The sequence below is a fragment of the Myotis myotis genome, unplaced genomic scaffold (genome assembly GCF_014108235.1).
Source record: "Myotis myotis isolate mMyoMyo1 unplaced genomic scaffold, mMyoMyo1.p scaffold_m19_p_18, whole genome shotgun sequence".
In the NCBI taxonomy this organism is placed as follows: domain Eukaryota; kingdom Metazoa; phylum Chordata; class Mammalia; order Chiroptera; family Vespertilionidae; genus Myotis; species Myotis myotis.
In genome coordinates this window covers 26,458,160-26,472,302 of record NW_023416322.1, presented here as the reverse complement: position 1 = coordinate 26,472,302, position 14,143 = coordinate 26,458,160, and the positions used below count along the sequence as shown (strand labels likewise).

Here is a 14,143-nt window from a genome sequence, read left to right as displayed (position 1 = left end):
TGTCCACATGGGGGCGACCATCTTGTGTGTTGGAGTGATGGTCAATTTGCATATTACCTCTTTATTAAATAGGATTCATTTACCATTTAACCCAGTGATTTAATTTCTAGGTATTTATCAATATAAACTGAAAACATATGTCCACAAAAAATCTTACATACATTTATACCAGCTTTATTCATAATGACCACAAACTGGAAACAAACTAAAGACCCATTAACAGGTAATGAATAAACAAATTATAAATACTACTCACCGCCCAAAATAGAAGATGAATGAATTACATGCAACAGCATGAATTTTCAAAACATTATGTTAACTAAAGAAAACCAGAAACATATATAAAATTTAGAATAGGCACAATGGATCTATAGTGGCATAAAGCAGGTCAGTAGGGCTTGAGGCTGAGAAAAGGGAAGGAAAACTGACAACAAATAGGCATGAGGGAACTTTTGGGGGTGGTGGGACTATTCTATATCTTAATTTGGGTGGTTATGTGGGCTTATATATTTATTTGCCAATACCTATTATTAAATTAAAAATATGTGCAACTTATTCTATCTAGTTTATATTTAAATAACACTGATTTTAAAAGAAAAAAGTTAAAACTATAAAAATCATCTATGTACTTACCACTCAATTTTGTTAAAATTACTTCTAATTTTTCCAAAGTTTCTATGCACTATTTGGTACCATTTTCTCTAACTGTACCACTTCTAATCAACTTATCATGTCATTAATAATTATTTGTAGACATTAAATAGCTTAATGAGCTCTACTTTATTATTTTAATAAAAAATTATCTTAGAGTTTAGATTTTCCAGTTTTCATTTTTATCAATAATATCCCAATGATCATCTCTGCATTTAAAGTTTTGTCCACATTTGTATCATTTCTTTGGTAAACAGTTCTAGTAAAACAGTATTAGGTTAGGTTAAAGGATAAAAGAAAAAGATACTTATGTCACTCCTATTTTTCTGGAAATTGCCTTATAAAATCTACTTAAAAGCGTAGCCACCTTTACAAACCTCGCCTGTGATTCTTATTTCAAGATACATTTTTTTAAAAATATATTTTATTGATTTTTTACAGAGAGGAAGGGAGAGAGATAGAGAGCTGGAAACATCAATGAGAGAGAAACACCGATCAGTTGCCTCCTGCACATCTCCTAGTGGGGATGTGCCGGCAACCCAGGTACATGCCCTTGACTGGAATCGAACCCGGGACCTTTCAGTCCGCAGGCCGACGCTCTATCCACTGAGCAAACTGGTTTCGGCTCAAGATACATTTTGATTAATTAGCTTCTTAGGAATTGGGGAAAGACTTCAAGGAACAGTTAACAAAAGATAGCTGCAAAATGCCCATGGAAGGTCGTTTCTTTTGCTGCTCTTTGTATTGTGGAGTCTTATAAAAAATTCATCTAAAACATCAGTTGTAGGAATTGGAGTGGAGCTGAACTGTTCCACTGACTCCTTATGGTCACTTCCTTTACTTCTTCAAGTCTCTCTTGGATGTCTCTGTATCAGAGAGGTCTTCTTTAGCCTCCCTTTGTAATTCAAAGACCCTCATGGTCCTCAAAACAAACACACACACACACACACACACACACACACACACACACACACACACACACACACACGGATTACTCCTTCTCTCCCCACTTAGCCTGATATACATTTTTTTCATTATACTTATAATCTGGCATCTGCCACACACACCACCTTCACCCCCTGGGAGAAAGTAAACTCCATGAGAGCAGGAATTTTATTTTGTTCACTGGCATATCCCTATCACTTCAGTGTAGCCCTCAACTATTTGTTGAATGCAAGCTACTAGTAGAATGATTGGGGATGGAGGAACTTGAAGTTGTTGACAGAAAATCCTGGAGGCAAGAAAAAATAAAGTGAGATTGGGTACTATGTTTCTGAAGAGAAAACCAAAACAAAACAAAGCAAACAACTCTTGGGGGGAGAATCAAAATGTCTACTGGAATGCTGAAGTTATTAGTTAAGAGTTGTGTTTAAACTGTTTGCTCTAAGTTCATGATGAAAACTGAACACCTACCTCCCATTCCTCTACACAATCTTTAGTTAAATCTACAATGCATGAATAGATATGGAATGGGAGAAGGGGAAGAATATGAAATGGGCCAAGTTCTACAGCAAGTTTGACAAAAAAAATTCAAACAGTAAAGCACTTAAAAATAAATTTAAGAAAAGACACTTCCTGAACCTTCAATTCTTAACCATAAAGTTGTAAACCACTCACGATTACGAGTACACTATTTTTAACTTACACACACTTAGGTATATTTATTATATTCTTCGGAGTCACAGAAAAGACACTAGAATAAATAACCAAAGGCACCGAAGGTAAATGATGACTTAACATCTTAAAATTCATGAAACATTCAGATAGTAAGTCCATAAACTCTTGAAAGGTATAATGGACTAAAGTCATGAATATTAAAGAGTATTCAAAACGATCATATTTTCTATTTAAACTTTTTTATTAAAAGCTATTTAGTTCATCCTTTATCTTGACTAGATAAGGCTGAGAACACCACAAAAATGATTATCTCCATGGGAAGGCATTTTCTCATTGGCATAATACATTTTATAAATTCCTCGATTATGGTAGTAATAAAAGGTCTAGATGATAGCTTATTAATACAAGATTTCTGTATTAAGATGCCATTGACTGTCATATGCACCATTAATGTAATAACAACTATGAACACAAAATAAATAAACTTGCTAACTCTTCACACTGAATATGAGATGCATTCCAACTATGAAAAAAGTCAATTAAGGGCAAAATTCATCTTATCATTGAGGAAATATTGTACTTTGAAAATAGAAGCCTGAATTCAGCAAGTTCATTGCTTACTGGTTTTGAGACCTGTATCAAAACATTGGCTCTTTGTAACTCTCATATGTCTGACTCTAAAAGGAAACCATTGTCTTCTTCCCTATAAGATGGGGGAAGGAAAGAACTGAGGAAGCAACAAACAGATCAGATGATCTTTGAAGGATCGTTCTAGCTCTAAGGCTGTGGTTTCTTGTTTCTTTTTTTTCTTTATTTTATTTTATTTATCCATCACCATTTATCCCCCCTATACCCTCCTCCACCTTCATCTCTCCCCCTCCCTCACTTCCCACCCCAGCAGTCACCACACTGTTGTCCATGCCCATGAGTTCTTTCCATTTTTTCCTTTTATCTTGATAATACAATTATTGAAAGGGAGAAGATGCTAATTTTATTAATTCATGCAAACCCTTATGTTAATTTTCATTCTCATCCAAATCTTTATCACAGTTCTTAGAGCATTACTACCTTTGTAACCCCTGATTTTCAGAGGGCCCTGAAGTTGTTGATTTTAGGAGTTGGTAAGTCATTCTTTCTTCATAAAATCTTCGACGACAAGCTCCAATAGCTAAAGTAGACACAGCTTCCAATGAACAGGACGGCAGCTCCGCTTCTAATAAGTTAATCCAATGGTTTTTGTCATGAGCAAAACAAGAAATCATGTTTTTAATCATACTAAAAGGTCTCTGCATTTTGTTAACATCTGGAGTTCAATCACTTCTGTGCTAAAAACCGGGGAATGCTTCAGCAGGGCATAAATCTTGCCCCCTCATTGTACATGCGATCCAGATGCTAGAGGAGAATTAACGTTCGTTTGTAACACATCTGGTGGCGGCAGCTTTGAGTAAACTCTAATAGAAAGAGTGCGGAACTAACGTGGCATTACACCTTTCCTCGGGCCAGGGGTTCTAGACTGAAGGTAAAAGCCTGCAGGTGTCCCTTGGGGCTTAGCAATAAACTGCACTAATCAGCTCTGGCATTGTGTTAAGTGCAGGGTGTTTTGAATTTTCCACAGAAATTTCACAGTCCAGTAACTCTACATTCCAACTGTCTGCTTTTGACAACTCTTTAGATTTGCCACCATCTTGAAACACCAAACAAAGGAAAGGCCCAGAGTCACCATCAGAGGTGGGCTATCCCAAAAGGTGGCAGATCATGGCCAGTGCAGTGGTGAGCAAATGACAAGACTGGCCTAATTGTAGAAATGAGAAGTGACTTAGAATCTACCCTACAGGTAGTCTGGTGGAGTTGAAAGAGCTTTGAATTTGACCTGGGACATCTGAACTTAAGTCTCACCTCTGGTTTGTATGCAGAAGTCCAAAATTACCTGAGTTCCAGCTTCCAAATAACATGATGGCTTTTTGTAAAAAAAAAAAAAAAAAGGTCAAATTTCTTAGAATAACATTTTAATTCACTTTTTAACATAGCCTTCCTTTCCAACCTCCTTTATCCTCAACATACACTTGGATTTTAAATTACAACAAATATCTTGCTTTTTAAAAACCTGTTGCAGGCCTAGCTGGTTTGGCTCAGTGGTTAGAAAGTTGGCCCACGAACTGAAGGGTCTCAGGTTCAATTCTGGTTAAGGGCATGTATCTTGGTTACAGGTTCAATCCCTGGAGGGAGGCAAATAATCGTCATAGATTGCTGTTTCTCTCTCTATGTCTCTCCCCTCCCTTCCACTTTCTCTTTCTAAAAAGAAAAATAATAATAATAATAATAATAATAATAATAATAATAATAATGGAGAAATTATCCTTGGGTGAGGAGTAACAAAAATAAAATAAAATAAAAACCTGTTGCATATGTTTGTGCTTTGGAGCCTTTGTTCATGCTCTTGCTACTGGTATTCATGCTTTGCTTCAGTTCATTTGCTGACCTATTATTTCCCACATGGCTCTAAGTCTCCTTTTCCATAAGGCACTGGTACATGTTTCCATTACTGCACTTTCCATGGTAATCAGGTATTGCCCATTGTTCTGTGTGCCTATCTCCTTAGCTAAACTTTGATTCCACTTTATGAGAATCTGTGAGAGAAAAGGTGATGCCTATTGGAAGCATCCAATCAAGTCTGAGGGATACACTGCATGCTGTTACAGATGGCCTCCAATTGAATTACTCTTCTGTGAGAAAATTCTTTTTTTTTTTTTAAATTTTTATTGTTGAAAGTATTACATATGTCCCCTTTGAGAAAATTATTTCTGATAGGGTATGCAAATGCTACTGGACAACTGCAGGGTTTACATTAGGATGTAAAAGAACATCTAGGTAACTATAAATGTGTCTTATGAGGGCATTGTGCTAAGATGCTCCCCCATGAGAGCATCGAAACAAAGATCAGAATCACATGTCCCCATCCTGCCTGGCTCTTGTGCTCATTGAGGATAACATCTTCTACCTTATTCAAAGTATTCTTCTTTATTGTAAGTTGGTGCATATTGTCTGATGGAATTTTATGAGTTAAATGTGCATATAATGTGATTGCACTAATTATGTATTTTGAATTTGGTATTTGTAACTATAAACTAGAATGCCAGAAGAAGCAACTCGCTAGTTTAGACTTGAAAATTGCCACACTACCAAATGAATCATCCTATCTAATAAAAGCCTAATATGCTAAGAGTCGGGTCATCTGGTTGGCCGTTCAACCAATCAAAGCTTAATATGCTAATGATATGATAAGGCCACTCAACCACTCGCTATGATGTACACTGACCACCAGGGGGCAAACAGTCCAACCAGTAGGTTAGCTTGCTGCTGGGGTCCAGCCGATCAGGACTGAGCGCGATAGGCCGGATACGCCCTGGAGCCCTCCTGCAGTTTCTCCCCTGCTGGCCAATCTCCTACGTCTCTCCCCTGGCCCCGATCATGCATCGGTGGGGTCCCTTGGCCTGGCCTGCACCCTCTCACAATCCGGGACCCCTTGGGGGATGTCGGAGAGCTGGTTTTGACCCAATCCCCCAGGCCAGGCCGAGGGACCCCGCTGGTGCATGAATTCGTGCACTGGGCCTCTAGTATAGAATAAGGGAAATAAGATATGAACACCGATAAATGCTTATAATCTCATTAAAAGAAAAATGTGGCTTAAAAAAGATTGACAAGGGTATTGGTGTCTTAAAGACATAGATCTCTAGCAGTGATAAGATCCTGATAACTTCACTTTGCTTTTGGATAGCACTGTTTTCCCTAGTATTTTCATATACCTCATTCACTCATTTATTTGTCTTCTCTGGCCACCTATGAAGTAATGCCCAACAGTAAGCCTAGGGAAGAAGGAAGATTAAAGAATGACTATACTAATCTAAAAATAGCCAGATAGAATACATCAGTTGTTAAATAAATAAAAAAATTCTGATCTTTATAGAGGAGAACCAAGATGGCGGCATAGGTTAACGCCGGAGTTTGCTGCTTTGAACAACTACTTCAAAAGTGAAACCAAAAAACGGAAGGGACATCACCCAGAACCACAGGAACGCTGGCTGAGTGGAAGTCCTACAACTAGGAGGAAAGAGAAACACATACGGACACCCAGAGGAGGCACAGTGCTGAAGTCAAATTCTGAGGTGTGGAGTGCGCGGAGCGGGCTGGCGGCGGAGGGCGCGGTTGGCGTTTTCAATCGGGAGGGAGTCGCAGACTCTGAGCTCCAGATCCGGGCGAGTCTTTAGGGACCCAGACTCAAACAGGAGAAGCGGGACTGTCTGGCTTCGGTCAGAGCGAGTGCAGCTTTCTCTCTGAGCTTTGCAGCGGGTGCTGGGACTCAGAGAGGCAGAGCCCCTGGGGACAGGACTGAGAGCCGCCATAACTGCTCTCTCCGGCCCACCCTGTTGATCCTGTGCGACCCGCCCCGCCCAATCCCTGCACACAGGCATTTGTCGGATAGCCTCAGGCAAACGCCAGATTAGCACCTCCCTAGAGGACAGAAGTTCTCTCACTGCTGACACAGCTGATTCTCATAGCCACTTGGCCTGGAGGTCAAACCCTCCCTGGAATTAGCTACAACAATCAAGATTTAACTATAAGACTGCGAACAAAGACCACTAGGGGGTGCACCAAGGAAGCATAACAAAATGCGGAGACAAAGAAACAGGACAAAATTGTCAATGGAAGATATAGAGTTCAGAACCACACTTTTAAGGTCTCTCAAGAACTGTTTAGAAGCCGCCGATAAACTTAATGAGATCTACAAGAAAACTAATAAGACCCTCGATCTTATATTGGGGAACCAACTAGAAATTAAGCATACACGGACTGAAATAACGAATATTATACAGACTCCCGACAGCAGACCAGAGGAGCGCAAGAATCAAGTCAATGATTTGAAATGCGAGGAAGCAAAAAACACCCAACCGGAAAAGCAAAATGAAAAAAGAATCCAAAAATGCGAGGATAGTGTAAGGAGCCTCTGGGACAGCTTCAAGCGTACCAACATCAGAATTATAGGGGTGCCAGAAGATGAGAGAGAGCAAGATATTGAAAACCTATTTGAAGAAATAATGACAGAAAACTTCCCCCACCTGGTGAAAGAAATGGACTTACAGGTCCAAGAAGCGCGGAGAACCCCAAACAAAAGGAATCCAAAGAGGACCACACCAAGACACATCATCATTAAAATGCCAAGAGCAAAAGATAAAGAGAGAATCTTAAAAACAGCAAGAGAAAGAAACTCAGTTACCTACAAGGGAATACCCATACGACTGTCAGCTGATTTCTCAACAGAAACTTTGCAGGCCAGAAGGGAGTGGCAAGAAATATTCAAAGTGATGAATGCCAAGAACCTACAACCAAGATTACTTTATCCAGCAAAGCTATCATTCAGAATTGAAGGTCAGATAAAGAGCTTCACAGATAAGGAAAAGCTAAAGGAGTTCATCACCACCAAACCAGGATTATATGAAATGCTGAAAGGTATCCTTTAAGAAGAGGAAGAGGAAGAAAAAGGTAAAGATACAAATTATGAACAACAAATATGCATCTATCAACAAGTGAATCTAAGAATCAAGTGAATAAATAATCTGATGAACAGAATGAACTGTTGATTATAATAGAATCAGGGACATAGAAAGGGAATGGACTGACTATTCCTGGGGGGGAAAGGGGTGTGGGAGATGCGGGAAGAGACTGGACAAAAATCGTGCACCTATGGATGAGGATAGTGGGTGGGGAGTGAGGGCGGAGGGTGGGGCGGGAACTGGGAGGAGGGGAGTTATGGGGGGAAAAAAAAGAGGAACAAATGTAATAATCTGAACAATAAAGATTTAATTAAAAAAAAAAAAAAAAAATTCTAAGTAAACTTATAAATGGTTATTGTGGAAAACAGCTTAGATTGAACAAGACACATTCAGTTCAGATTTGATGGATAAATAACTAATAGTAGACATCTTTTTATCTGTTTAAAAAAGATCTGAGGGGTTGTTTTAAAATAAATTATTCATTTCAACTCTTCCGAGACATGTATTTTAGGCATAACTCTTATATAAAACATAGAATTGGGTTTTTCATTATGATTAAGCATGATTTTTTAAATTTTTTTAAACGTTTCTATTGATTTTTAGAGAGAGAGGGAGGGAAAGGGATTGAGAGATAGAAACATCAATGAGAGAGAAACATCATCGATAGGCTGCCTACTGCATGCCCCCTACTAGGGATCAAGCCTGCAACCTGGGCATGTGCCCTGACCAGGAATTGAACAGGTGACCTCTCGATTCCTGGGTCAATGCTCAAACACTGAGCCACACCGGCTGGGCAAGCATGATTTTTTAAAAAGGTAAGTTGCCCACTTATATTTATGGAAGCCAGTCTTGTTTGGTCTTAATTCTGTCATTCATGTCATGCTTTCTGTTACAAATTTATACTACATGATCTATTTTCTTCCCTTTGTTCTCTGTTTATGTGTTCTTGATTTTTAAAACTCATAATAAAATGGGAATGATACATGTTATAATGCAAAGGAGTATATATCTCAATCATCATCTGACTTAATGTTATACTTTTACCAAATCTTTAAAAAAAATGGGTAGTTCCAATGATATTTACAATGTTCCAGAAAAAATTTTCTACTAAGATCATAAATGAGACATAATTTTTTTATTATCACTACACTTTCATTTAACCCTGTCTAAAGGTATTAGCCAACACAATTCAATAAGAAAAATAAACTAAGGTATAAAAAAGGAAAGAAGCCCTAGCTGGCTTGGCTCAGTGGGTAGAGCATTGGCCTGCGGACTGAAGGGTCCCGGGTTTGATTCTAGTCAAGGGCACATGCTTGGGTTGTGGGTTCAATCCACAGTAGGGGATGTGCAGGAGGCAGCTGATCAATGATTCTTTCTCATCATTGATGTTTCTATCTCTCTCTTCCTCTCCCTTCCTCTCTGAAATCAATAAAAATATATTTTAAAATAAATAAAAAAGGAAAGAAGCTAAAATTATCATCATTTGCAGATAACATGATTGTATATCTGGAAAAGAACATGAGAATAAAATTTTTTAAAAGTACTCTAGCAATAAGAGAACTCTGCAAGGTACTTGGGTAAAAAAAATTAATGTACAATGACAGCCTTTATACATACAAACAATACTCAACTGGATGATCTACAGGAGAGAAGATCCCATTTACAAAAGCAATAACAACAACAAAACCTGGGGATACACTTAACTAGAAATAAATTAGATCAATATGAAGAAAATTTTAAAATTCTCTTGAGAATAACAAAATACACATTCATGTACATATACATCACACACATACACACACACTTGAACATAAAGATAAGCATATAATATACATGGGAATGAATATACAAAAATATGTAAGAACTCAATTTTACCTCGGTTAATTTATAAATTTGATGTTTTTGTTTTAGACCAGGGGTCCTCAAACTTTTTAAACAGGGGGCCAGTTCACTGTCCCTCAGACTGCTGGAGGGCCGGACTATAGTTTAAAAAAAAACTATGAACAAATTCCTGTGCACACTGCACATATCTTATTTTGAAGTAAAAAAACAAAACGGGAACAAATACAATATTTGTATTTGCATGTGGCCCGCGGGCCGTAGTTTGAGGACCCCTGTTTTAGATGATAGGCTAATTGACTCTGAAGATCATCCGGAAAAATAAGCAAATAAAAATAGCCAGAGAATTTCTGAAAAACTAAAGCAAGACAAGGAAATTATTTCTACCAGGTTTTGATACCTACTATAAATCTAATCAAAATGAATATTTTGCTACTTACACATGAATTAGACAGATAAGTCCATAAACGAGAAAAGAAAAAACAGAAATAGATCCAAATACATACAGTAATATAGTAAAGACACAGGGAACATTTCAAAATGGCATTGAAAATATGGATTTTATAATAATTTGTGCTGAGAAAGTTAGGTAAACACCTGAAAAAGTTTTGGATTCCTATCATGCACCAGAATAAGTTGAAAAGTGATAAAAGATCTAAGTGTAAAAAATGAAATCACAAAAGTAGAAGAAACTATGAAAAAAACTATATTCTTTCAAGTGAGAAAAGGTCTCTAAGAATAAATAAAATCCAGAAGCCCTATAAAATTTATAAGTTGACTATATATAACTTTAAAAATTTTTTGTATGGCAAGAATATAATAATAATCAAAATCAATAAAAAAATTGAGAGAAAATATTTGCATAAGAAACAAAAAGCTAATTTCTTTAATATGTAAAGAATTTCTACTCGTCAATGAGAAAAGAATCAACAATCCAGTAGCTTAATGAGTGGAGATTGTGAAGAAACAAAGCACAGAAAAGCAGATACAGACAGGTCTTCAATACATAGAAAGATATTCAAGAAATGATGCTTTAAATTTAATCTTCCACATTTAAAACACTATTTTTAAATCTAGAAGAATGGAAAAATTCAGAAAGTACGGTAACTCTGCATTGGCCAGAGTTCAGGGGAAAAAACACCTCCACACACAGATCACGTACACTCAAATCAATAAAACCTGTTGGCAGGGCATTTTGACCATACTTATCAAAACTACGAATACACATGCCTTTAATCAGCAATTCCACATTTAGGACTATAGCCTACAGATTTACTCACACATGTGGTAAAATGATATATAAGCAAGATTATTCACTGCAACCTTGTTTATAAAAGCAAAATATATTAATCATCTAAATATCCATCCATAGAGTACTGCTTATACAAATTGTAGTGCATAGATATAATGTTATATTATAAATAGTAAATAAAGAAATGTTTTATGTACAGATATATGATGATCTCCAAATATGTTGTTGTTTTTTTAATCCTCACCAGTGGATAGAATATCTTTTTTATTGATTTGAGAGAGAGAGAGGAAGGGATAGAGAAACACTGAAGAGAAAAAGAAACATCGATCGATTGCCTCCAGTACACACCCACCTGGATCAAACCCACAACCTAGATATGTGCCCGGACTGGAATGGAATCTGCCACTTTTTTTGCTGCACAGAATGACATTCCAATGAACTGAGCCACCAGGCCAGGGCTCCAAGATATTTTTAAAAGAAAAAAAAGGATAGAGAATATTATGTATAATATACAAATATTTGAGTGAAAATTGGAAGAGAAACATAAAATACTAGTATATATCTTAACCTTGATCTCTACAGCCTACATTCAATAGCATTAGATTACTACTTATTATTCTCCAGAGCCATCATACTTCTGATTACTATATTCTTCCCTGTGTAGAATGTCCTTCTGCTATCATCATAATTAGCTAGTTAATGTTAATAGGAAGAGAGCAAAGGGGAGGCCAGACATTATAAGCATGGTCATCTGGGCAGCTTCACCAGGAAGCTACAGCTTCACACTCCCTAGGAAACCACCAGTCCATTCCCTGTAGATCAGGGAGAAGGGATTGAACAAAGGGGAGATGGGCACATGTGCAGTAAAGCTGGGGTATGTAGGGAAGGTGCTGGTCAGTCTAGCCCAGCCGTGGGCAAACTACGGCCTGCGGGCCGGATCCGGCCCGTTTGAAATGAATAAAACTAAAAAAAAAAAAAAAAGACCATACCCTTTTATGTAATGATGTTTACTTTGAATTTATATTAGTTCACACAAACACTCCATCCATGCTTTTGTTCCGGCCCTCCAGTCCAGTTTAAGAACCCATTGTGGCCCTTGAGTCAAAAAGTTTGCCCACCCCTGGGCCTGAGAAAAAGATCATTGGCTAGGAGGGTGGGCCCTATCAAAGCACAGGAAATCTTGGAAGGGTAAGACCCAAGATAAAGAGGTCCCCCTTCCTTTTGCTCTCTCTTGCTTGCTCTTGTGTGCTAGTCTCCACAGCCATGTGACCTTAAGCAGCCCCGTAGCCCATGGCCATGCAGAACCCACATGCAATGGACTGCACCTGGGAATACAAACTAAGCTAGCCAGATGCTGGACTGGACTGAACTTTAATGTGGAGCAGAAATTCTGGGCAGTGGCCTTAATTCTAGTCTTGCTAAAGACAAGAAAGGACTACTTCCACGGCTGGACAGCCAGAGATGGAACCTTGAAGGGAAACGCCTTAATTTTACACCATCAATAAATCTTCCTACGGTACTCCATCCTCCCATGGGGGCCTCAGGAAATTCTTTTTCCTGTAGCACCCCAGGAACTCCACTTCCACCAATAGCACTTAGTCCTTATTTTTGCTTGTCAAAAATCCAACCTGTCTTTACATAGATCCTCCTGTATATTAATTTTTCTTTTTTCAGCACTACCATCTGATTTCTAGTTGTTGTTTATTTCTAATAAAAGGCAGTAAAATCTATTAAGTCTACATAATACTGGAAGAAAGAGGGCAGGGAAAAGGAACAGCTATTAAAAACAGGCCTGTCAGACACTTTAATGACCTATGTCATTTAGCTGTACAACAACCATATAATTCAAATATTATTCCAGTCACAAATATTGAAACTACCTTGACAAGATTAGAGAATGTTTGCAATGCCCCAAATCTAATAACTGGATGTGCAGAGGTTCAGACTCAGGTTTCCAAGATCCCAAAGTTTTCCTTGTTCCTCTATATAGCTTTGTACTTAAAGGATCTCTGCCACTTTTCTTAGAGCCCAAATATTTGAGGTCATCTAATTCAACACTCTTAATTTACAAATGAGAAAAAGAAAGCTGGGGAGGTTAAATGCTCTGCAAACTAGTTTGTTAGTGTCATTGGGATTAGATGAAAGGTCTATAAAAGGACTAAGGATGTAAGGTCAACCTGGTACTTTACACTTGTATAGTAGAATTTAGTTTTAACAGGATAATTGATAGTCTTTAAAATTAAAATGTTGTCACATACAACATACTGAAGAGGTTCAGGAATAAAAAGCATAAACATCTGAGAATGAATGTCCATCTGTGAAAATTAATGTCCATCCATGACCTTTATAAGAATGTTTTAGTGTAATTAATTCTTTGCCAAGCATCTTTCTGTGCTAAACACAAAATGAGTTCTTGACATCTGATACAAAGTCCATGTGCCCGATGATAAAATCCGGAGGTATCCGGTGCTTACATGCCTCCTCCCTCCAATATCTGGCTCCCATCCCACAGCCTCTACCACTCTGGCTCAGGAAGTAGGCAATTTCCTGCCCTGGCTGAGCCGGATATTAAGACCTCTTTGTTCCTTATCTCTGAGAAATAACACCTCTCTGTAATACTCCAAGTGGCCGGCTGACTCATAGTCATACCTACTATGTAAAGGACTAAAGGACCTTCTGTTGTTCTTTAACGTTAGTGTTGACGGAGGCCGAGTGAGTTGCACACATTTTAATTGTAAAATGCTGCAGGGCGTTATGTAGCACATGGATTATTATGGTTTGTAGATTGTCTGACATGAGGATAAAGGAGATTTTTTTAAAGAACTATAAAGCTAAAGGATCTTGCTTTCTGCACCTCCCTGCTCCCCAACTCATCCACAAACAAACCCAACATTTTATATCAATTTTCATCTTTGGAAGCATCCTCTCTCATAGTGACATCTTAAATGGACTCATTCATATTAGTACAGACTAAACTGAAACTTGAGACTGTGTAACATGAGCAATTTGACTATTCTCATTGGATGCAATACATACAGAGATAACAACTGCTGACAACTTCTTGGTACATCCCAATCTATAAAGACATAAGACATATCGATCTGTACACATAGGCTGTGTTCTCTATTTAACTGATGGTTAGTAACACCATCTGCACATCCACAGCTTGTCCAGTTTCCAGGCTTCTTCCATTTGGTGGAATGTTCTTAATACACTATTCCTATTCAACACTTCA

At 37.9% G+C, this 14,143-nt stretch overlaps 1 long non-coding RNA gene across 3 annotated transcripts in view; it reads right to left on the bottom strand.

Annotated features, from left to right (window-relative positions):
• The window catches only part of LOC118673775, a 52,177-nt gene extending 46,038 nt beyond the window's left edge, over window positions 1-6,139 (bottom strand). For 2 of the 3 annotated variants that reach the window (XR_004973465.1, XR_004973467.1), the window contains exons 1-3: window positions 6,072-6,139; window positions 4,165-4,225; window positions 3,337-3,481 (exon numbers count right to left, since the gene is read on the bottom strand). This is a non-coding gene — a long non-coding RNA (uncharacterized LOC118673775). Of the gene's footprint in view, window positions 1-256; window positions 320-3,336; window positions 3,482-4,164; window positions 4,226-6,071 lie in introns of all 3 variants that reach the window. The other variant, XR_004973466.1, reaches the window with a different exon arrangement.
• Between the last annotated feature and the right edge of the window lie 8,004 nt (window positions 6,140-14,143).